The 24919-nt window shown below is 39.4% G+C and overlaps 1 protein-coding gene across 3 annotated transcripts in view; it reads left to right on the top strand.

Annotated features, from left to right (window-relative positions):
• The first annotated feature begins 9348 nt into the window (after nucleotides 1-9348).
• dlgap1b (discs, large (Drosophila) homolog-associated protein 1b) overlaps nucleotides 9349-24919 on the top strand; it is a 161771-nt gene continuing 146200 nt past the window's right edge. The window contains exon 1 of one of the 3 annotated variants that reach the window (XM_017715955.2): nucleotides 9349-9560. The gene's annotated coding sequence lies outside the window, so the exon portion shown is untranslated. The remainder of the gene's footprint in view (nucleotides 9561-24919) is intronic. The other 2 variants (XM_037537057.1, XM_017715954.2) reach the window with 2 other exon arrangements.

The following is a 24919-nucleotide window of genomic DNA, read 5'->3' as shown; positions in this document are numbered from 1 at the left end:
TCGATGTTTATTTTGAATGTTAGGTAAAGTGTGTAGTTTCATTCAATGATTTATTTTATGTAGTATTTCTTAAAATAACCAAAACTGTAGATGAGACAAAATGTGATCTCCAGTGATGAGTGAGTTGTGTCCTAACCAATGTGTAGGAAACATTGAACTGCCTTTATAATTTTGTTCCCTAGCTGGCTCAAGCATATTACTGACCAAAAGTAGACATACTCCACCAGCTAGAGTATGCACACCAGTTCAGTCAGACCAGAGCATGTACCCAGTGATATTCACTATCCATCAGCTAAATGGGGAAACATTGATTTTACATTTAGAATGTGCTACAGTACATTAGGCATTCAACATCAGGAAAATAGCAGAAAATGTAGGAAAAAACAATAGAATATATTTTCAGTGTTATTGTCTCTACCCTTTGCCTTTATTACAGATTTTTTTGCATTCTTTTCTGAAGACTAGCTTTCAGTTGTTCAAAGACCAGGGATATATATCCACAACTTCAAAGTTCAGTCATAGATGTTGGTTGCATTTTCTGCTCAATCAAAATAACCCCAAACACATTCAGTGATGTTTAGGCCTGGGCTATGGAGTGTGATTTTCTCTCATCTCTCAAAAATGAAAGGTTTAAGTTTACAAAGCTTGTTTCTTATAGTAGCCTAGAAGGTTATGCATAGAGGTTAGGAGTCCCATCAAATGCTTGCTTTCTTCAGTTTCTCACAGATGAAGGCTTTATCGGTTAGTGACAGTTTTGGTGGTCTTCCAAGTCTTATATGTTTGTTAGTCCCATTTTTTCTATATCTATTAGTAATTTTTTGAACTCGCTTATTTGCATTATTTTCATTTGGCTTTACCTTTGCTCATGAAAGTGGATATGTTTGTCTTTTCTGAAATATCTCCTTAAATGTAAATCAATTGTACTTAATGATCATTTTGAAATTTAAATAAAAGGTGGTCTCTGGGTTTTGTACATTAATGGATTACATAAGTGCATAGCTGTATTGTTTCCATTTTAAGCGAAAAAAAATGCCTGAGCTACATTTACAGCAATGGAAATGGAATGGAAAGTAGCCAATGAGGTAATCAACAGGAATTGGAATAAGCTTATATCATAAGATATGAACGAGACATCAGGGCTTGGAGCAGGTAGATGGAATATGAAGGTACAGTGAGTATGTTGAGCAAATACATAAACTATGCAGGTGTGACAGTTCCAAAAATGCTGGAATGTTGTTAAAGCTAGTCACAAGGAACTAAAAGCAATTCAGGTTGTTCCAATGCTATTTCTGAGGTTTAAAAGAAAGGATTGAGAAAATAAAAGAAAATAAAAAAAGCATATGTGGTCAGAGAGGTAGAAGGCCATGTGCATACTTGCATCGCTGATGCGAATGTAAGATCAAGCTGAATTAGTGACTCAGAGAATTAAGAAGTTGAGCGTGCTTCCGGAGGAAGTATCCTTGTTTGTTGTAGGTTATTAGAGTGGTTTTGAGCCAAACTTCTTGTTCTCACTCTACATGATAAGAAATATTGTTGAATTTTTGTTGTGATTTAAATTGCAATTTGAGTTACTGTCATCAGATAAACAAAACATTCCATAGGGTAACTGCTCTGCTTGAAAATGTTGCAGTTTAGCAGCTGTAACTTAGCATGACTGGGCCAATGCCACCTTAGCAGCAGTACCCTTTGGCTTTTATTGTGCAAATATTGTTATCCACATACATGCTAGTCTGTAGTCTGGGACAAATGTTGGACAGATCATTTCAATGACTAAACAGTGGTTGTAAAACCAGAGCCCTGGAGCATCTGGTTGAACGATAATCAAAGATAAATTACAGCATGGACCCTTTTCACACTGTTCAGCAGATTCATGATTATTTATAATTATAAATAATTCATTATTCATTTTTATTTAAAAGTTGCAGAAAACTAGCACGTGCATATCATTTTCTTCAAAATTCTAGCTTATTTATGTTAGAACTAGAGAGGCAAAGCTAACATTGCTAGCAAACACTCAAAATAGTCACCTAAATTGATTCTGTAAAAAAATACATCACCAAAATGTCGGTCTGTTTAAACCATATCCAGGTCTTCTGTGCAGATTAATCCCTGTGGTTTAGGACACAGTGTGACTTATTTTCAAAAAAACTGTAGAAATGAACAAAACTGCAGGAAGCCACTTTATTTACAAACCACAACCACCTCAGGAGACAGAGTACTGATCTAGAATTATTATTTGTGGGAATGAGTATCATGAACACAGAGGAATCTGATCCAATATCAGTCCTGCTTTGTGAATACCAGCCATGGTGTATGCATGTACTGAGAATCTATTTTTATAGAAATTATTTGGGCTATTAGGATGGATTATTGAGTTCTAGAGTTCATTAGCAATGTTAGTCTCATAGCTCTGGTTCTAAACTGAAGAAACACAATTTGGACTCCAGTTATGTAGCTGCTGAATGACTATATCTGGTATAAGTGGAAAATCGGCTAAATCTGACTTTGTAAATAGCCAAATAATTCCTTTAAGTTAAATGGCCACACTTCCATGTGCTATGAACATATGTGTGTTATATTACTTGGTATTACTGTTACATGCCAAAACTTTCCAAGGTGAACTCAACAAACTAATAAACACTTTCACTTTTATGACTGACAGGTGATTTGGCGTCTGGGATGAGATTCACCTTTACGGGGCACACAGATGAATGTATTTATCTTCTTGTTAGTCACACTGTCATAGCAATCAGAGGCCAAGCATACAGAGAGGAACAGACCAAGGGCAATCTTTCTTATTGGGCTGCTATCTCTGATTAGCAGAATAGGGAGTCAACTGTCATTTCTAATTGGTAAAATGCACCAAGTCTAATTGCTGTTATAAAACAGCTGACAGTGCTTCTTATTTATTTTTTTACTTTGCTCAAGGTTAGTATTTATGTGCTAATCTCCTACAAAGACATAAATAATTACTATAAAATGCATATTGGAAGGTGAAGTGGGTTTGTAACAATTAATCTGCCAAAGAGTACTGGCAGCAAAGGAAGAAATATAGATAAAAATGAGTCCAAGCTAAAAATGAGAGGAAACCAGAATGACATTTGGACATTTTCAGCAAGTTAGTAATGTGACTTATGGAAAAATTTTACTGAAGATGAAAAATGGCAAATGGTATAAATTATCTCCTTTAGGGCATAACATGTCAGATCATCATCAGAATATAAATGGGTGTCTAGTTAACTTTTAGTGGCTAGAAATTAAATGTAATTAACTTGGCTCCATTCTCCAATCAGCATATTCTCAATTAGAATTGATTTGCCCAGGCATACAATTTTCACAGAATGCAATGTGACACAGAAAGATGTTTTACGATGTGGTGCTGAAATTCTCAGGCAGCATATACATAACGCACATAGTGACATCATGACACAGGCTGCTTATTTTTTACTTGACAGAATTTATCTTGAGAAATCACGAATAGTGGATTGATTATATTGATGATGCAATTGCTATATTGAGATAGAAGTCAGAATAGTTCTACCCAAGAAATTGGTTGCTGCTCGTATCAAATTTAAAACTCTTACGATTGCCTACAAGGTGTTAACAGAGCAGGCTCCTTCCTACCTGCACTCGCTCCTAAAGGCTTACAGCACCGCCCGGCCGTTGCGATCCTCCAATGAACGTCGCTTAGCTTTGCCAAACAGTCACACAAAGCAATCGAGACTGTTCTCATACCTGATTCCCCAATGGTGGAACAAGCTACCTTCCGCTGTCAGAGCAGGGGCGTCCCTCGCTATTTTTAAGAAACTCCTGAAGACAGAGCTCTTCAGGGAGCACTTACTCTGATCGCCTCTTGCAAATCTAACCACTACCAACCTCATCTCCTTCTTGCCCTCCTTCCCTTCTCTACCCCGCTATTACCCTTTGGCCTCCTTTAAGGCCTGACTATGTTTGTTCTATGTACCTCATTATTTGTAATTCGCTTTGGATAAAAGCGTCTGCTAAATGTAAATGTAATGTAATGTAATGTAATGAAATTGACACAACAAGCTGACAGATACTCTGCTCGCTCCAGTTTTGGACAACCTTTAGACAAATGAGAGAAAGCCATTATTAGGCCTGTAGTCATCTAGAATTTACAACCATTTCTCACTGTGTTTGCACGCTGAAATTAAACCTCTGCATTTAATCCATCCGTGCAGTAAAACACCCACATACATTCACACTAGTGAACGCACACACACAAGGGGGCAGTGAGCACACTTGCCTGGAGCAGTGGGCAGCCCTCTCCACAGCGCCCAGGGAACAATTGGGGGTTAGGTGCCTTGCTCAAGGCCACTTCAGTCATGGGCTGTCAGACAAGGGGATCGAAGCGGCAACCTTTCAGTCACAGGGCTGGTTCCCTAACCTCCAGCCCACGACTGCCCCATCTGCATTTCTACAGGCACTCGTCTAGCCTTCAATCCTCCATGTATGATTGATAAGCTAATACTAAGACATATTATATTAAATATCTATACCACATATACTATGCAACAAAATGCATCTACAGTACTGAGAAATTCGTTTTTACTGCAGTGTGTGTGTGTCATGTGCGTGAATATTTCCTTTTGTTTGTTGTTTGAAGCCTGTTGCTTGCTCATCTATTATTTAAGGTGATCTCTGTCCATGTCCCTGCGAGACATTAGGCAATTTATCACCTCATCCACAGAACACTCTGCACCCTCCGTCCCCACTCACCCTTTAAATCTGCCTTGCACATACCCACCCAAATCACCTGACATGCCCTCATAATGATGATAAACTGTGTATCTTACGCCTGTTTTATTTTGTGTGTGTGTGTGTGTGTGTGTGTGTGAGTTAGAGGGATGGAAAGTAAGAGAATAAAGAAAGAGAAGAGAGAGAGAGCTGTGCAAGCTGTGCCTTATTTGCTTATATGATCTAAAATGTGCCCTCACCCCAGTGTCTTTGGGTCTACTTGATCTGCTTTAGTCTTAGCGAGAAATGTTCTGTAATGTAATTTATAAGGGATTTGATTGATTGATTCGTATGAGATATCAGTGTAATTTCTCCAAATTACCAAAGGTAGCCCAAATGCAATGCCATAGCCCATATATACCTCAGTGTTAGGCACCACACTCAATAACAATAACAATGGCGTGCACTGTTATATTTGTTCCAGTAGTGTAAGGTCCCTTTGCATAGAACAAATTACTGAGGGAGCTCCAGTTTTAGCCATATACAGAAGGCATTTAACTCAGTAATTATTACTATTAAGATTAAAAACAAAGAGAATGTTAAATTGTAGGTATTTATTATAGACCCATATGCTCATTTCCAGTTGTTTACAACTGCATTATCTTGTCGCGATCAGAAAAAAGTGGATACTGCATATTTATATTGCAACAAAATAATGTAGGAATCACTTAATCACTTAGGTTAACTACCTTCCCTAACTTGAATACAGGCAAGGGTTTTCCAGGGGCAAGCAAAAGTCCCAGCTGGTGACATCCCTTCTTACTAAATATTACCTGTAGCCAAAACTTACTAACTTACAAAGCTAGTGGAATGAGATCCTAATGTGTAGCAAAGACTTAAGGCATGCGAATGAGACTTGTGATAGTTCAAATGGCAATTTGTACTTTTTTTGTACAATTTTTTCTTAAAAAAGTACTGTCTGTAAATATAGTGTATGTGTTCTACTGTAAATCATTTAAAAGTCATGTCAGATTTCACGTAAGTTTTTTGGATCTGAAGCACAACTGACCTTAGAAAATGTTCTTCCGCTCATTGCTTGCAAGTGCATGTTTCAATCGGAGTGGTCCAAATCACCTAAAACTTACATAATGTAGCGTTCAGTAGTGATCACTATCAACTATTACAAATTAAATATTTCTTTCACATGCCTTATTTAATATACCCTTCAAAGTGGTGGTGAAGCATTAGGATTCCATTTCCATGCCTTAGTAAGGTGTGGCCATGCATTATTTTTATTAAGATGGGATGTCATCAGTGGGGCTCTGTAGGCAAGGACTGTCAGGAATGAATTTCCTTAGACTAGAAAGATTGTGGGTGAGCATTACCACATACTTCGATGCCTTGTCATGGTTTTTTTTGTCAGATCATTGGCGTCTGTGGTTCTTTACTAATGTGCACAGTAAATCACATTATGAAAGTGCAGAACGTCATTGTTTACTGTACATAAGGAGCACATAGCACTGCTACATCAGGTTATTGGTGCTTCGGGCATAAGGAAATGTGCAACAGGAGCCACTCTAGTGCATGTTCTCCTGCGTTAGATCATCTTGCAGAGCATTCCACAGAACACAGAATTACTGCACAGAGGTGACAGAAAATGCTGCATATTTCCAATTACCATTTTCAAACAAAAGTAATACTACCTTTATGAAATTATTCTTTATTTAATATACTATAATATGTGGCTTTGCTTATTTTGTGTCTATGTTTATATGCATGCATGCCTTTGTATCCATTTATGTGTGCATATGTGTGTGCAGGTGTACATGCTTGTATACTATAGGTATGTGCGCACATGTATATGTAATTCTGAAAACATCAATATTTTTAAAAAATGACATTAATGTAAAAAGTATTGATTCTATGTGTCATTTTATGATTTTATGTTTTCATTTTACTATTTCCAAACATCTACAAGCCCAGTATTATTTTCCAGAAGCCTAGTTATCATTCAGTAACTGGTTTGGCTCAATCAATGCTTTATTAATCAAAAACAGGTGCTCTAGTGATGGAAATGAACAAACCGATGTGATGCTTTTTCCTCACACTAGCCTCCTTTGTTAACCAATTAAAATGCACTTTTTCTGTGACGTCAGAGCTGCTCCGTGAAGATGTCACTTAGCATATTCCATTCCAGGGTTTGGTGCCTCCCACTTTGTCTCCAGTCCGATCAATTACTGCGTTGCTGCTGTTTTCCCCCAAATATTCCGAAAACCGTTTCCTGTTCGATGAGTTGCTGGCAGAGGCGGAAAGGGTATCCTAAACCATATGCTGCGTCCAAAACCACATACTACCATACTAACTTGTATGTCAAAGTATATAAAGTATAGCAGTATGCTGATACGGATGCAGCCATATACTCATTTTTATTGTGGACGAATCATTTTAAAGGAAGAAGGACTCAAGTACCTCAGGAGTAGCAACCAATAACTTGAATAAAACAATATCAGATCCAAAAACTCCAGTAAAGAGTTACATGCACAGAACTGCAGTTGAACTTCTTATGAGCCTACATCCAACATCTGTCAGCATATGAACTGAAGTTTGAAGGGATCTATTGAACCCTGAGCAACAGAAAGGCAGTCCAGGGGCCGTCACCGACAGCTAAAAAACAATGGACATGTCGTCATTTTGTAGTCGGCGCCATGTTGTTATGACCATATTAGGAACTCCGAGTCTAAGCTTAATTTCTCTATGGGCAGAATAAATAGGGTTTTCGAAAAAATACTTCTTTCACACCCTGTGCTAAATAAAAATCTTCAGAACCCGATATGTTTAGTCTTGTGAACATTCTTCTCTCGAATACCACTGGATCCTCCGAATTATAAGTAAGTAAGTGATACTTTTTTTGATCCCACAACCGGGGAAATTCCACCTCCGCATTTAACCCATCCGTGAAGTGAAACACCACATACACACTAATGAACACACACACTAGTGGGCAGTGAGCACACTTGCCCGGAGCGACGGGCAGCCCTATCCACGGCACCCGGGGAGCAGTTGGGGGTTAGGTGTCTTGCTCAAGGACACCTCAATCATGGACTGTCGATCCTGGGGATCGAACCAGCAACCTTCCGGTCACAGGGCCAGACCCTTAACCTCCAGCCCACGCCCACCCCAGGTTGTTAAAGAGTTGAAATATGAAATATGAAATATGAAAATATTGAAATATTGCTACATATGAGCTAAAACTACTGCGCTCTGAATTCACGTCATTAGACTGGCAGCCTCCTTAAACAGGTTTTGGCAGTAAATATTTCCATGTTCAGACTGAGTGCAGATGAAAAAGAGTCAGAGCAAAGTCGTCAGGTTTCCCTGCAGTTCTCTGTTCTTCATCTGATGCTCACTGAAATACGATAGATCTTGATTTGAAAAGATTTACAAACGTACCCGCACTCAGGCTGATCCAGTACAGACTCAGCTTATCACTGCTCATCGCTGATAAATTGATTTAGGCTCTCAGAATATCCTGCTTATTCTTTGTAATGCCCAGAACATTTTTCTGTGGACATTTTCTCAGGACATTCGCCAGCGTTTTGTTCGACTTTTCGAACTTTTTGTTCGAAAATTCGAACAAGCGGCCGGCGAAAAAGAAGCTGACTTCAGCTTCATGGAGGGTTGAAAGCCATGATATGAGGATGTTTCTCTATTTCCGTTTAACAGGTGAGTGACGTTAACTTATTGTTGCTGTTTAACTGAATCAAGAGGTGAGTATTTTGTCTACTTTGTGGGTATTTTGACTAACATTACGTTAGTCACAGCTGCTGCACCATTTAAGGTGGATCGGGAGCATTCACACAAGAAGCTGCGAAAGAGGAAGCAACATTCAGCTTCGTAGTTTTAACACGCATAGTATAAGGAGCTTTAGTCTATCTGAATATCCTAGATGTTTTATTTACATGTATATCCGCAATCATGCGCTACAGCAGAACGTTTCGATAAGCACAACTCATTAGAGTAGCGGCTCAGCCCGCCTTAGTTTCGTGTAGCTTAGTGACATCAAATTGATGCGCAGTAGCAATATTAGCATTATAGCTATACGACCTCGTAATTGAGAGGGTCCAGTGGTATTCGGGAAAAAATGTACGCAGGACAAAACGTATCGGGTTCTGAATATTTTTATTTAACAGAGGGTGCAATAGAGGTGATCTTTCGAAAACCCTATTCATCCTGGCCATAGAGAAATTGGGTTTAGACCCGGAGTTCCTAATATGGGCATAACGAGGACTACAGAACGGCGCACGACTACAATGGTCTATTAGGAATTAAATGTGAATTACTAAAATAAAAGTAAAGTAGATTCTGCTCACATTTGCTTAATATATATAAAACCAATAAGTTACTTGCAAAATACGTAGAAAAGTACACACCCATTAAAATTGTAGGCAAAATTTTAAGTACAGAGTAAATATAACTAGTCGCAGCCGTCTTTGGAAGTAGTATTGAGCCCCCTGCGCTGGGATTAGCTAGTACTTCATATGAACAACCAACCAATCCCAGCGCACGAACCGGAACACTTCTGGCCAATCCTAGTGAAGGAGGCGGGACTTGCCGAAAGAGGGTGGGGAAAAACAACGGGGCTGCAGCACCGTGGCTCTCTCCCTCTCACACACACGCTTGAGATGGGACTTGGCAGTAGGGGGACCTCCATACTCTGGCAATCCGCGCTTTAATTCTAGCCACACGGCGAGACTCCAGCAGAGATACACACACGGTGGGCACGGTTACGGATTTATTTCTATGTTTTTTGGCGTCGCTTATCCAGGAGCTACGTCTTCTTGATCTGAGTGTACACTCTGGAGGTAAGAGCGATATCTAGTGTGAAATTGCCCATGCTGTTGATTGTAGTTTGACATTTTTGTATTGCTCGTGGTGCGAATGAAGGAACGCTGCGAAGTCCCCAGATTGATGAACGTTAGCATGGTCATGGTGTTGATATTTATGAGTCTGGCAGTTTGCCATCTGTGCTTTTTACTGTTGATGGAATTGATGGTCAAGGGGGTTATTTACCAATGTCATAACGATTTCGTTTAGCGGATTCCACATAGGTGCCAGTCAGTAACGTTGCGTTAGGCGCTGAACTGTTGACTGTGAGACCTTTGGGATCGTTTGACCGGCACATTTTAAACCGAATTTTTGCTCGCGTGAACTGGGCAATTTGGTTCTGAAAGTCACAGAATATGAATTAGCCGAATTTGAGCCCTGTCGTTGGAAATAAGTTTAATGTGATCTTCAAGGCCTTTTCACATACGTTAAATAGAGAAAAACGCTACGTGCAAAATTCACCTGCAATACTGGCAGTTAATCTATGAAATAAACCAAGTTAACGTTAATGAATTAACACGCTTCCACAGAATATGTATTACTGCACAAAAGGATAAAGGCTACTGTAGACTTGACGATGATGATGAAAAAACGTTGAGCATGAGATGCAGCCCGTGCTTTGCTGGCTACGTGATAACACATTGGGATTCATTATGTTTATTAAGCCTCAGCATTTTTCCTTGCTGAGACTTGGTGACAATTCTAGTTAGTTTTCGACTGGACGATGGAGCGTCATAGTCAGACTTGTTCCGTCGAGTATTAGAAGCAAATTGATGCTTATTAGACATCTTTTGCTATCTTGTTAGTTGAATACATTTAACGGATGCTTGTAAACAATTTGCATATGTATAACATTTTAGATACGTCAGCGTTACAATTGTTCATATACATGAACCCTGAAAAGGCAGAAGTAGATTTTGTCATTTTCATGCACCCACTTTATTTTTGGCATGTGTCAAAGTCGTTGGTATTGTTTTCCACTACATATCTGGGGAGGCCTTGAAGTGAATAGTGGTCTTTGTGAGCAGCTAACAAGCTCCTTTTTGAAAAGATTGAAAAGATCTGTAACTACTACTGAATATATATATATATATCTTGCTGCTGTCGGAACAAAACCTTGCATCTCCATTTTTGTTGTTTTTCAGTTTTTGAGGTGATTTAAGGATGCCTGTTGCCCTTACGTTGTGTTTAAATGTCTTGATGAATGGACCAAATGAAATGGGCCAAAATGACTTTTTTTTATTTTATTTTTTATCAAAATTTTTTATTTCCATTGACTTACATTAAAAGTAGAGTAGGTTTTTTTCTCTCCTGTTCCGACAGCAGCAATAATATAATATATATATTACACACACACACAAAATAGTAAACAAGTAACACCACAAAAGTCAACAAATCTGTAAACAGGGAATGCAATTTGTTGCTTAACACTAGATGTAAACCCCCTTTGTGGTTTCATATTTGTTACTGTGATTGTGATGAATTGCTTCACTGCACACTTCTCTGCATATATCGTGAGTATTTTCAGAACACAGAATAAGTGCGTGTCAACACATAGTGCCATTATTTTTATTTTATTGACACATTTATTTACAAAGTTAAATGTTATACGTTTTACAGATATCGTATTAAAAGCGTCATACTCAAATAGGGCTGGGTGCTATAGGTGAAAATGATGATATATGCATCACTAATGATTAGTTTTTCTAAGTTCGAACCAACAAAAAGAAAATGGAATAAAATCACTCATTTTCAGCGTTTCACATGTATTGCTGCGCTACATCCAATTAAACAGCAATTATCTCTGTCACTGTTATTAGAGTACTAATGATACCCAAGATATGCTCAAGCATATTGTGACGTAATTTATCATGATATTGATTAAAATCATTTTGACACCCTGTGCATGCTTTTTAATATCCTTTTATAAATGCGTTAAATGTGTTTCTTTTGCTTTGCTAGTGCATTTTTTTCTCTTACAACTTACTTACAAACCTTAGAAAAACAAAATACTGCGATGCACTTCAAGTACCATGATATTTTTACCATGTTCAGTATTACAGACAGTTCAATTTAATTCAAGTTTATTTGTATAGCGCTTTTTACAACAATGTTGTCACAAAGCAGCTTTACAGAAGAAAAAACTGGCAATGCTGCTGGGCTTTTTGCTATGGGAGAATCAAACAGACTAGAGATGTTCACAAACCCTGAAATAAAGATCTTTCATAATTGAAAGCTTTATTTTTAACCTCAAAGCATCTCTCTCTGTCTCTCTCTCTCTCTCTCTCTCTCTCTCACTGACTCACACACAGTCTCTAACTCTGATCGAAGGTTCTGTATGCATGCTGGTCTGCATTCTACATTCTTTTCCCTCTTGTACATCAATAATGAATGCCTTTCAGATGGGTGTTTGTTTGTGTGTGTCCATGTGTGTTTTAAGACATGTCTCACACTGATACAGGGGCCACTGCCCCTAAAAACAATTTAAACATGAAACAGATGGCTTATAAATACAGTTGGTGTTCAAGTGTGTAACTGTATGTTTATAAGGACCTGACTGATCTAAAAATTTTGTGACTGAAATTTTGATAACCAATGTCAGCCAATGTAATTTTATAATAATATATACATTTTCATTTTATACTCCCGATGTGTGAGTTAAATAGTGCTTTAATGACTAATATGATTGTTGGTCCCACTGATCGCACATTTTAAAAGACATTCACTTGTGATATTGTAGCTATGGTGGCAGAGTTACCTAGAACACTTTGCGTGTTTGTCAATTGAATTTTGTTTGTTTTTACTTTAGTTGATTTTCGTAGGTCAGAAGTTCATGTGTTCAAGTACTGCAGATGCTGCGACCAAAAACCCCCCGACTAATTATCGGCCAATACCAGTAATAACATGGGCTGTTAATATCGACCAACCAATAGAGTGAATATGAATGCTGGTAAACATGATGGAAAACAATTACCTTTCCCCCCCCCCAAGGATTGTTGGTCATTTCAGCGATAACTGTACAGCATGTAGCCATGTGTATGCTATTTTTAGAACTGTGTCTTGCATTTGGATTTAAGCGTGTTCCATGTTGTGGCATGAAACTGCAGTTGAGGCTTCCCCCTCCCTGATCATTTGTTTAAGGAATGTTGGTCTTTTTGTTGATAAGTGTAAAACATGCAGATGTGTGTAAGTTATTTTTTAGAATTGTGTCTTCCATGTTGTAGCAATAAGCAAATGGGCTGTGTATGTGTGCATAGACATCTATGCTGCCAGATTCAGCAATTGTGTGCCACAGTGCCTGAGGCTACTGTGACAGTAATGTAGCAAATGTTCACTAGTGTACATTTCGCCCAGCCTGAGGGCACACTTCACATGCACAGCTGCTTGCCTAAGGGCACACTTCATACTTCACTGCTATGTCTTTTATCAGCGGTAGTGCATGCTTCACCACTTCACCTTACAGAGCGCCTAATTCCTCTCTTGGATGCTAATCCATCCATTGTTCAGTTTACCTATATCTTCCTGTTTCAGGCTGCATTCTAGGAAAACACCCTAAGGCAGATTCCTTTGTCCTTTATGATGCCATGTATTGTGCACTCTAGTAATGTTCAGTCCCATAAACCATTTGGTTGGTGACATAATCCTTCTCTTGCTCAGCCTTGCCAAGACCCTCGCATGTATGCCACATGACAGTGGCAACAAGAGGACGTCTACACTCTCTGCTACATTTAGAGCTTCCTGTGCTGCAGCCCATCAAATTCAGGTCATGATGGGTTAGTTTTGATCACTAAACCCTGAAGTAGGGCTGTACCTAAATTTTGGAAGAAAAAAAAAACCCTAAGATTAAACAGGCCTACCACAAAGTGGAAAAAACAGACGTTAGAAATCATTTTAATGGCAATGAAAATGGGGAATGGTGACTAAAACACTGTTTTTTGCTATCCATGCAAAGCATTCAAGCAGTTTGAGCAGCCAAAGATCAGTGAAAATGTCAACCATGTGGAGCAATTTCAGTTTTTACAAGGGATATTAGAGAAGTGTAATTTGTAATCAGTGATTTTATGCTAAGTATCAAGAAGGGGTACAGTGCCCAAGAACTTTTCCACTGCAAGTTAGATGATTGAAATGATGTCATTCTGCTCAATATGCAGAATACAAAACAACAGAAGCAAAAAGGAAACTCATTGCAAGCTCACAGTCACCATCAGCCACAATTTTTCACAATTCAAAAATGGCATTGTCAAAGTGTAACTAACAATAATAGTATTCATTGCGCTGGATGCGATAATGATTCTCTGTTGTTGAGGACATTGGATTTGTGGAACATACTTTAGCCTATATACTGTAATAAGTTTAATAAGTCTATTTTATGTATGCTGTTTTTATTTGTCAATTGTTTGCTTTCAGTTTTTGACACAGTGTCCTGAAATTCAATCTCTGTTTCAGCCAAGAATTTTTCTATTGGTGCCTCAATACTACTGCAGCTTGACAAATACGTAAAGGTAGCTAATATGACAGTATATCATGTTAAATCACAATACGCTTTTCTTAGTAGTAGTAGTGGGATGCTTTCTGGTAAATGCACCAGGGGATCCTATAAAAACTATATATTCATATCTTTTGTTTTTATAAGTTATCACATGCCCCCTAAATGTAAACGTGTTAAAATTGTATTTAGTGTAATTTTTATTTGGATATTATAAACCACAGTTAGGTATGTTTTTTTTCCACTACTTAAAAAAGTTTGAGTAATGTGAGATTGTTTGTGTGCAAAAGTGGGACAGTGCATTAAGCTTATAAATTGTATCTGGATCCTGTATATAGTAACAAAACATGTATAATGATTCATTCATCTGCATTATGCTTCATTATGAATGAAACTGTCTTAATATTTTTACAATCAAGTTGCTTTGAAGGGTAGACTCCATCACATTCCATACTCCATCAGGGAACTGCATTAGAGGTTTCCCCTTTGCTCAGCTCAGTCTGCTCTTAATACGTTCATTCTGTGACCTTTCAATCTCTCTTCTTCCTGATGATGTTTTTCTCTCTCTCTCTCTCTCTCTCTCTCTCTCTGCCATAGTGCTTAGATTTAGGTACCATATTGCATGAAGTGGTATATGCATATATATATATATATATATATATATATATATATATATATATATATATATATAGACACACACACACAGGGGAAGGAAAAATAAACATACTTTTAATGTAAGTCAGTGGAACCAGATTTTTTGGGCTGTTTCCGTTGGTCCATTCATCATAAAATGTATACATAAGGTAAAAAGGGCAACAGACATTTTCAAATGATCTCAAAAACTGAAAAACGTCAAAAATTTAGATACAAGGTTGCTTCGACAGCTGCGACATGAAAGTTTGTGAGCCAGCATATCAGTGTGACTATATGTCTGCGTGGAATGAAAAAAATTATTAACTGCTGACTGACATTTTAAGGCATTGTACCTGTTCTGGAATAGTTAAGGATGGTTACATATTTGGCAATGTTTTTGTTCCTCGCAAAATACTGTTTGGCTTTTATTTTCGTTCCCTAGACTACTGTGGAGCCTGACACAGTATGATGCAGTCACGTAGTCTTCAAATTTAGCTGGATAACTACTTTCCAAAGATATAAAGGAAAAAGTGTTAACATATTACAATTTTAGTTTCATACTTAATCAGTAGGAAAATTAGCCTTGTTGAAAATGGACCCTCAGCCATGCACCTCTTCTTTAAGTATCAGTGTAACTTAAAGGCCAATTAAATAATAGAATAACACAAAGCAAAATACAAGAATACAACATTTATTTTGTTTAATACACACACAGTTTCACCGCTATGGGTTGTTGCTCTGTAGGCTGATCTACACCTTGTTTCTCAGATAGGGAATGAGTGACGATAGAAGAAATGTCTAATAACTCTGTACTAATATAATACTATAATATTATATAATCTATAATCCATATATAATCTATAATCCATCCATCCATCCATTTCCTAAGACGCTTCTCTGTCAGGGTTGCGGGGGGATGCTGGAGCCTATCCCAGCAGTCTTCGGGCGGAATAATCTATAATCTAAGTATTATAAATGCAAATTTCATAGTAATAAATTAAATTAAATTCAAGTATATTTGTATAGCGCTTCTTACAACGATGTTGTCACAAAAGTTTGAAAACATACCGTTATAACATATATCCCCCAGTGAGCATGCCTGGGGTGACGGTGGCAAGGAAAAACTCCCTCAGTCTGGAGGACGAAACCTTGGGAGGAACCAAGACTCACAAGGGGAGACCCGTCCTCCTCTGTTCAAAAAGTATTTACAATTTAATAAGCTAAATACCAAATAGAAGCTAAGAGGATCTCTGTCTGAAGACTGGATGGTAAAGTTTTAGAAACTGCACTGGTAGAGTCTTTATGAAAAGTGGGAGTGAGCTGAAACAGTCCCATCCTATCTCAATGCTGGGAGGGCAGTCATTATCTCAGGAAGATTAAAGAGACAAAGTTAGTTCTGCTCAGGAGTATGACTGTAATAAATATGATTTCCCCCAGAGTGTGGCTGGTGACTCCGGCAGATCTAAATATAACAGCATAAACTAAAAGGAGAGAACCAGAAGGTAACATAGATATGAGAGTACCCTGAGACACTGGAACAAACCTGTGTGATCACGTGAAGTGGTGGGTCAACAGCACCAACATCTCAGTTTACCATGAGCCCCTATGTCTGTGAACCCCTGGATCTCCTGCCTTTATCTAAAGGGGAAGGCTAATTATCAAAAGCTAAACTGAACAAACATGTTTTCAGTCTAGACTTAAGGGTTGAGACTGTGTCAGAGATTATTCCACAATTTGGGGGCTTTGTAAAAAAAGCTTTCCCCCCCATTGAAGTCTTCTGAATTTTAGGAACCAGTAGAAAACCAGCATCCTGTGATCAGAGTAAACGATAAATAAAAGATTGTATTATACAGCCCTAATGCAGACACAAAAACAACATTATTAAGAGATCATTATGTTAAAGATTTTAAGAGATTACACTACAGTTAAATTATTACTAGTTTTGCAACTGAGTGAGATCTATTGGACTTCAGATAAGTAGCCTGAGATTACCTGAGTGCTAATGTTTAGAAGTCCTCATAAGCTAAACTGGCATCAGTGTGGGATATGCAGTGCACTAAGAGAGGCTACAATTACAGTCAGAAGTTCACTCCTCCTTTAATTCCATCTTTCTCTCCCCTCCTCTGTTGCTCTGAAACAAAAGGCTCCAACACCTCTCAGATGGCCTGCCCTGGACACACTGCTAGCATTTTCTGCACCTCTGCAGAGGGTTGAGTGAGGCAATGAGGCTGGGTTTGGATCTCTGACTTCACTTTATGGTAGCAGCCTTATGGTAACATGGTTTAATGGTTAGTCATGGTGATTGCCACCCCAATGTTAATTTTTCAAAATACAATTTTTAAAAATCTGTTAGTTTAATTTTTTTTGTTTGTGCCATACAGGGAGGGAGTAAAATAGCATTTTGTTATTGAAGACCTGCCCAGAAAAACAAGAAAATGGAAAAATGTTATGTTCAAAAGATAAAGAAAAAGTTGAGGTGAGACATGTGCTCAGGGCAGTGAACCCCAGAAAAGCTGCTGGTCTTGATGGTGTGACAGGAAAAGTGCTGAAGGTATGTGCAGACCAGCTGTCAGTGGTCTTCACAAAAATCTTCAACCTGTCCCTGTCCAAATCCATCATCCCACCTTGTCTGAGGTCTGCCACCATCATTCCACTGCCAATAAAGACTACCATCAGCAACCTCAATGACTACCGCCTGGTCGCACTCACACCGGTCATAATGAAGTGTTTTGAAAGATTGGTTCTGCATCACATCAGAGCCATCCTCCCACCAGGGGCAGGGCTTCAGGGGGGGCTGGGAGGACGGCACGCCCCCGGCCCGGGCCTATAGGCGGCCCGGATGGGAGAGAGGATAAGATTTCAAGTAGCCGGGCCTCTATCACATCCGAAGAGAGCTGGAGAAGGCGGGCCCTCTCCTGTTTGTATCCAGATGAGCACGGTATACGTCCAAAGGCATAGCCTACCTTACATCACATATCATTCAAGTTTTACATGGGGCTTTTAAAGGTTGCCACAGTCAGGACTGAGTCATGGTTTCTAAAAACTTTACAACACCGACTGACTTTAGTGGTGTAGTAGGTGTAAAATATTGAATAAAATGTTGTTCTGCATGACTGGCTTTGTTTTCACTCTTACATTTAACTTTATGACACACAAATTTTCAAGTGGATCACCAATATTTTCTCCAAGTGTATTTTGGGTAAAACTCATCACCAACCGTCCTCCAACGTCATCATCGGTCATTTGGCAACAGATTGTAAACTAAGTGGAGCATTTTTACCGACTAAGCTAACATGAGTGGCACTAATCCATATAAGCTTAAAAGTGGAGCGGCAAAGCGAAAAAAAAAGGAAAAAAGAGAGCAAGTATAGGCCAAGTTACAAAAATTGGACACATTTTGTTTGTTGTCCTAGAGATGAATCCAACTTTTTTGTTGGCAGCGATTCAGGCCTGCCAAAACTGCCAGCACAGTCAGGGAGCCAGGTTAATTACAGGTAGCCATTCTAACAATCACTATTCACAATGTGTGATTTAGTTGTACACTGTTGGTGATTTGTAAATTGTAGTAGCCCAGCAGAGCATAGTGGACGAGTTTGCGGAGCGCAAGGCTCGTCGTCTGCCCTTCAAATAGTAGTGAATAGGCCTAAAGTACTTGTGCTTGTTAACATGTGGGCCACTGAGCCAGTTTTACCAAACTTAAAAGCTACTGATTTGAAATAGATAAAGTGGGTGTCAAAATGATCCGATCGCTATCCGTGGTGCTGAACTGCTCTGAATTTGTGTTGTTTTATCATTAGTTACCATGCAGCGTAATGTTTTTTTGTTCTCTTGGTGTGTTATATTTCATGTCCTAGATGGACATCAAAATGACATAGTTGTTTTCCGTGGTGCCGAAGCTTGTAAGCCCCGCTATTGTGGGCATGTCTATGTTGTAAAATGATGTTATGATGAGCTTTATTAAATAATAAAGGGTATAAAGGGCCCAGTCATTTGCCCCGCCCCTGGCCCGGCTCTGATTTGTTCCGCTAGTGCCTCCCATCCATGTTTGATCCACGCCAGTTTGCCTACAAAGCAAACAGGTCCACAGAAGACGCCATCACCACTGCTCTCCACACAGCACTCACACACCTGGAGCACCAGGGGAGCTATGTGAGGATGCTCTTTGTAGACTTCAGCTTAGCTTTTATAACAGTCGTCCCCCACAGATTGGTGACCAAACTCAGACTTGGGACTTTCAAAACCCACCTGCCTCTGGATCAAAGACTTTCTGACCGACCGCACCCAGGGGTGCATGCTTAGCCCGCTTCTCTATGCTCTGTACACCTATGACTGTGTCCCCACCCACTCATCCAACACCATAATAAGGTTTGTGAATGACACGACAGTTATTGGACTTATTTCTGGAGGAGACGAGACTGCCTACAGGGATGAAGTCCAGGGACTGGCTGAGTGGTGTTCAGGAAATAACCTCACCCTGAACTCCTCAAAAACAAAAGAACTCATTATAGACTTCCAGTGGAAAGGAGCAGTCCCCACACCACCGTACATCAATGGGGACTGTGCTGAAAGAGTCATTTAATTCAGATTCCTGTGCACACACATTTCTAAAGATCTCTCCTGGACCACCAACACCATGGCAGTGGTCAAGAAGGCGCAGCAGAGACTCTACTTCCTGAGAATTCTCAGGAAAAACAACCTTCAGGAGAAGCTGCTGGTGTCCGACTGCCGCTCCACCATTGAGAGTGTGCAGACATACTGCATCTCAACGTGGTACAGCAGCTGCTTAGTGGCAGAGAGGAGTTCACTGCAGGGGGCCATAAACACGGCCCAGAAGATCATTGGCTGCCGACTGCCCTGCCTGGAGGACCTGTTCAGCTCCTGAAAGACATATTTCACCCGGGACATCATCTGTTCGACCTGCTGCCCTTTGGTAAATGCTGTAGGTCTATCCCATCCCAGACAAACAGACCGAACACTTCCAAACACACTCACTGACAAAGACTTTCTATAGAACACTGTGCTCAGTAGAAGTGAACTGAGCACCACTACAACTCTTTATTGGCACTGACTTCAGAGGACACTTTATACTGTTCCAGTGTTCCACTCCACCTCTGTTCTATTTATTGGTAATTTGTTCTCGAGTGTGCAGTATATAATCTGTATTCTTTCTGTGCAATAATTCTTAAGATGTGCAGTATCATATGACTCTATAAGCTATCCAAGGAATGTGCAATAACCAACTACTACCTCACATGTCTATTGTCTGTTTAGAATATATAGTTTTATAGTCCTTTTTCTTTATATTTAAGATTTTTTTAAATACTTTTTCCCCCCTTAAATCTGCACTTTATATATTTTAGCCTTATGTTGAATTGTTTTGCATGTAGAAAGTGCTGTTGGACTTCTGCTCAATTTCGTTGTACACTGTGCAATGACAATAAAGGCATCTTATCTTATTTTATCTTATCTTATAATAGCACTTACAGTTGACAGCGAACAATCTAGCAGGACAGAAATTGTCACAAACTGACTTGTGGCAAAGGTGGCATCCTATGCCAGTGCCATGTTTGAAGTCACAAGCTCTTCAGTATGACTTATTCTACTTCCAGTGTTTGTCTATCAGGACTGCAAGGCTATGTGCTTAATTTTATCCACTTTCCACTTTCCACTTGATAGCAAATGGTGGTGGCTGAAACACCTGATCTCAATAATTGGGAGGACTATAGAATTGACACCTTGTTACTATATGGTTTATACAGGTATTGCACTGGTTGATGCAGTTGTTTACAATTGCTCCTAGAGGTTCTGCCCCTGTCCCATAGTCTGCAGACAGCCCCTTTTCTCCTGAGCAGTTGCAAACACCAAAGTGGCTGTTTTTCCAATGTCGTCATTTCTACCTTACCAGCTGTGTGTTGCAAAGATTGCTAGTAGGCAAGGATTGTGTTACGAGGTTGTGTCATCTTGTAACAAAGGTGTTTAAGGCAGTTGAGAAAAGTGGTTTCTGTAGGAGAGAGTTACTCCATCTGGCATGTACTTTTAGCTTTGCAACACTGCAGACCATTTACATGCATAAAAAGCTGTGTAACACATTAAAGGAAAGACATAACAGGCCCTCTTTAACAAGAATTTGAAGTAGCTTATTATTTATGAATTACCACCAAACCCAATTGTTTTTGGATCAACAACATGCTTTTGTTCACTGTATCTTTTTATGCATGCTGTGAAATGTCTTGAGAGGTGGCTGTAAATGACTGTCTGAAGATTCAAATTCAAAGATGAGCCAAGGTAAATTAAAGCTTTCTAAACGTTTTCTCAATATTGTGTTTATCATTATGCTTAAGTATGCATTAGCCAGATAATTAGCCTTGTTTGCTTTCATAACCACCTCTACATTTTTATAAATGAAGATACTGTGCAGGTACATTTTTTGTTCATCAAGGTACAAACAATGTAAATGTTCCCTTGAAGGTACAACAGTGGCTTTAAAGGTCCAATTGTGCACCTTAAATAAGTTTTTTCCAGGTGAAAAGTACATATTTGTACCTTTTCCTTATTTAATGTTTTAAAACAGAGTAATAAAATAAAAAGCCTGGAGATGAGATGGGGTGTGTGGAGTCAATATATCATTTCAATGGATTGTGGTACACTGTAACATTCCTGAAAGTGATAGCATGAAAATCAAAAATATCTGCTGTGCAGCACTTGAAACTTGAAAAACTGTTTTGTCTACCTTTGAGAGTCAGTTTACCAATCTGTTTAAAATGAAGAGATCAAACTTGAGTTGGAACATGGGAAATCATGCTTGCATTTGTTTTCTGTTTGGGAGCACTTCAGTTTCCTAGTCGTGATCGTCCAGTAATATTAGGCCAAGAGTGGTCGATTGAACTGTGACATTGTTGACATTACCTGGTGCGAACATCAAATACCTCAAATGCTAAAATGTCAAAAATGCTAGGTCATTTGTGAAGACCTCACCCTGTGTCAGGGAGTAAACACAAGTCACAGCAGCTACTTCTTCCTACAGGGGTCAAGCAGCTGTTCTGAAAGGGCGAAACACATGGTGTGCTCCATAGGGATGTTTATTCTATACAGTGGGGCAAAAAAGTATTTAGTCAGTCACTGATTGTGCAAGTTCTCCTACTTAGAAAGATGAGAGAGGTCTGTAATTTTCATCATAGGTACACTTCAACTATGAGAGACAATATGAGAAAAAAAATCCAGGAAATCACATTGTAGGATTTTTAAAGAATTTATTTGTAAATTATGGTGGAAAATAAGTATTTGGTCAATAACAAAAGTTCAACTCGATACTTTGTAACATAACCTTTGTTGGCAATAACAGAGGTCAAATGTTTCCTCCAAGTCTTCACCAGGTTTGCACACACTGTAGCTGGTATTTTGGCCCATTCCTCCTGCAGATCTCCTCTAGAGAAGTGATGTTTTGGGGCTGTTGCTGGGCAACACGGACTTTCAATTCCCTCCACAAATTTTCTATGGGGTTGAGGTCTGGAGACTGACTAGGCCTCTCCAGAACCTTGAAATGCTTTTTACGGAGCCACTCCTTCGTTGCCTGAGCGGTGTGTTTGGGATCATTGTCATGCTGGAAGACCCAGCCACGTTCCATCTTCAATGCTTTCACTGATGGAAGTAGGTTTTGGCTTAAAATCTCATGATACATGGCCCCGTTCATTCTTCTCTTAACATGGATCAGTCGTCCTGTCCCCTTTGCAGAAAAACAGCTCCAAAGCATGATGTTTCCACCCCCATGCTTCACAGTAGGTATGGTGTTCTTGGGATGCAACTCAGCATTCTTCTTCTTCCAAACACGACGAGTTGAGTTTTTACCAAAAAGCTCTATTTTGATTTCATCTGACCACATGATATTCTCCCAATCCTCTTCTGGATCATCCATATGCTCTCTGGAAAACTTCAGATGGGCCTGAACATGTACTGGCTTAAGCAGGGGGACACACCTGGCACTGCAGGATTTGAGTCCCTCTCGGCGTAGTGTGTTACTGATGGTAGCCTTTGTTACTTTGGTCCCAGCTCTCTGCAGGTCATTCATTAACTCCCTCCGTGTAGTTCTGGGATTTTTGCTCACCGTTCTCATGATCATTTGACCCCATGAGGGAGATTATCAATGGTCTTGTATGTCTTCCATTTTCTTACAATTGCTCCCACAGTTGACTTATTCACACCAACCTGCTTGCCTATTGTAGAGTCACTGTTCCCAGCCTGGTGCAGGTCTACAATTTTCTTCCTGGTGTCCTTCAACAGCTCTTTGGTCTTGGCCATGGTTGAGTTTGGAGTCTGACTGTTTGAGGCTGTGGACAGATAACGAGGTCAAACAGGTGCCATTAATACAGGTAACGAGTGGAGGACAGAAGAGCTTCTTAAAGAAGAAGTTACAGGTATGTGAGAGCCAGAAATCTTGCTTGTTTGTGGGTGACCAAATACTTATTTTCCACCATAATTTACAAATAAATTCTTTAAAAATCCTACAATGTGATTTCCTGGATTTTTTTTTCTCATATTGTGTCTCTTAGTTGTAGTACCTATATCATAGTAACTATATAGTAGTACCTATGACGAAAATTACAGACCTCTCTCATCTTTCTAAGTAGGAGAACTTGCACAATCAGTGGCTGACTAAATACTTTTTTGCCCCATTGTAGCTTCCAGCTGTGCGCAACTGTTCAGTTGTAGAGCGTCTTGGAGTTTGTTAGTAGTGATTGACCCACATTAGAAGATCTCCTCTCACATTTATTTGAGCCAGAAGGAAAGAGCCACACTTTGAACAGTTTTTTTTTATTTTATTCAAACTGGTTTATGAACATTATGTTGAACCCTGGTTATATTTATCTGTACGCTAACATCACAGGCGTAGTGTCACCACTGTGCCAAGGGCTGTGTGGTATACATGTATGCGTGAGTATGGCCTTCTTCTAGTGATTACTACCCCTGTTACATTCTCTTACATGAAAACAAACACAGCTATGCTATCTGTTATGCTTTTTTTAGCTCCTCCGGCATGTACCAGCACTGTAGGAAACAGTGTTCCTCTACATACACACAGACATGTCAAAGGCTTGCAGAGAAAAGATGGAAAGACACCAGTTAAAATAAGAGGATAATATAATGCAAGGGGACTGAATAGTGATAAATGTCTAGAAGTTCTAGGGGTGACCGAGAGAGAAGAATCAGAAGAATTTTTCTGACCATATTACTAACTTCAATCTAAGGTTTTGGAGTGTGAGTTGGTAACAAGAAAGACACACAGATGCAATGAAAAATGCACATGCTGTGTACAGAGTATAGTAGGCTGATCTGTGCCATTTATCCACAATTTACAATAGGGGTTGAATGATTATGAGAAACCCTAATTAACATTTTTCTATTAATCGGAATCAGCAATTTAACTAAGCATGTATTGCTTGAAGCCTTGACCACATGTTGAGACAAAAATAATCAAACTCTCTTTTATGTCATGTCTGTGGCTGCATCCCTAGAAAGATACTGCTTTTTTTCTATTGATCCTCCTTGTTGTCTGTGACCCAGAATATTTAGGTGATTCCATCTTACTGGCTGTTCCAGTATTGGAGGAGAGAAGAGAAGCCACTCCAAACAGCTGCTTCCAGTGAAGGATAGTCTTTTACAGATTTTGAAGTGGCATCTCTGTGTGCATGCCCAGAGAACACGGACAACATGGAAGATGTATGATTATTACTGGGTGTGTGTGTCTGCCCTGCGATGAACTGGTCCACCTGTGTATCCTGACTTCTGCACCAGTGACTGCTGGGACAGGCTGTAGCACCCACCCCCTGCGACCTGAAAGGATAAGCTTAGATGATGTGTGTGTGTGTGTGTGTGTGTGTGTGTGTTTGTGTTTGTGTGTTTGTGTGATTTCTATTGTATTTTGTACTGCAGTACATCATTAAAACAAGTAAGCATTCCACCCCTATTTTGAAATATTTAGTCCCCCCCCAACCACTTACACTCACACACTAATAATTCAGCAGCTTTTTACTGCAGATAATTACATTACCCCTGTCAGACAAACTCAGATGTGTTTGATGACATTAATGGGAGTGTAGTGAAGACATGCCTAGGATTTCAGGTCATGATTGGCCAATCAGAAATGTTGAATTTCCCATGAGTACTTCTGACCTATAGGAAAGCCATGGCGGAACACATTTTCCCATCAGAAAGAAGGAATAA

Source organism: Pygocentrus nattereri, chromosome 3, assembly GCF_015220715.1.
Source record: "Pygocentrus nattereri isolate fPygNat1 chromosome 3, fPygNat1.pri, whole genome shotgun sequence".
Taxonomy (NCBI): domain Eukaryota; kingdom Metazoa; phylum Chordata; class Actinopteri; order Characiformes; family Serrasalmidae; genus Pygocentrus; species Pygocentrus nattereri.
Note: the sequence above shows the minus strand (reverse complement) of the source record. Positions and strands in the feature narration are given on the sequence as shown.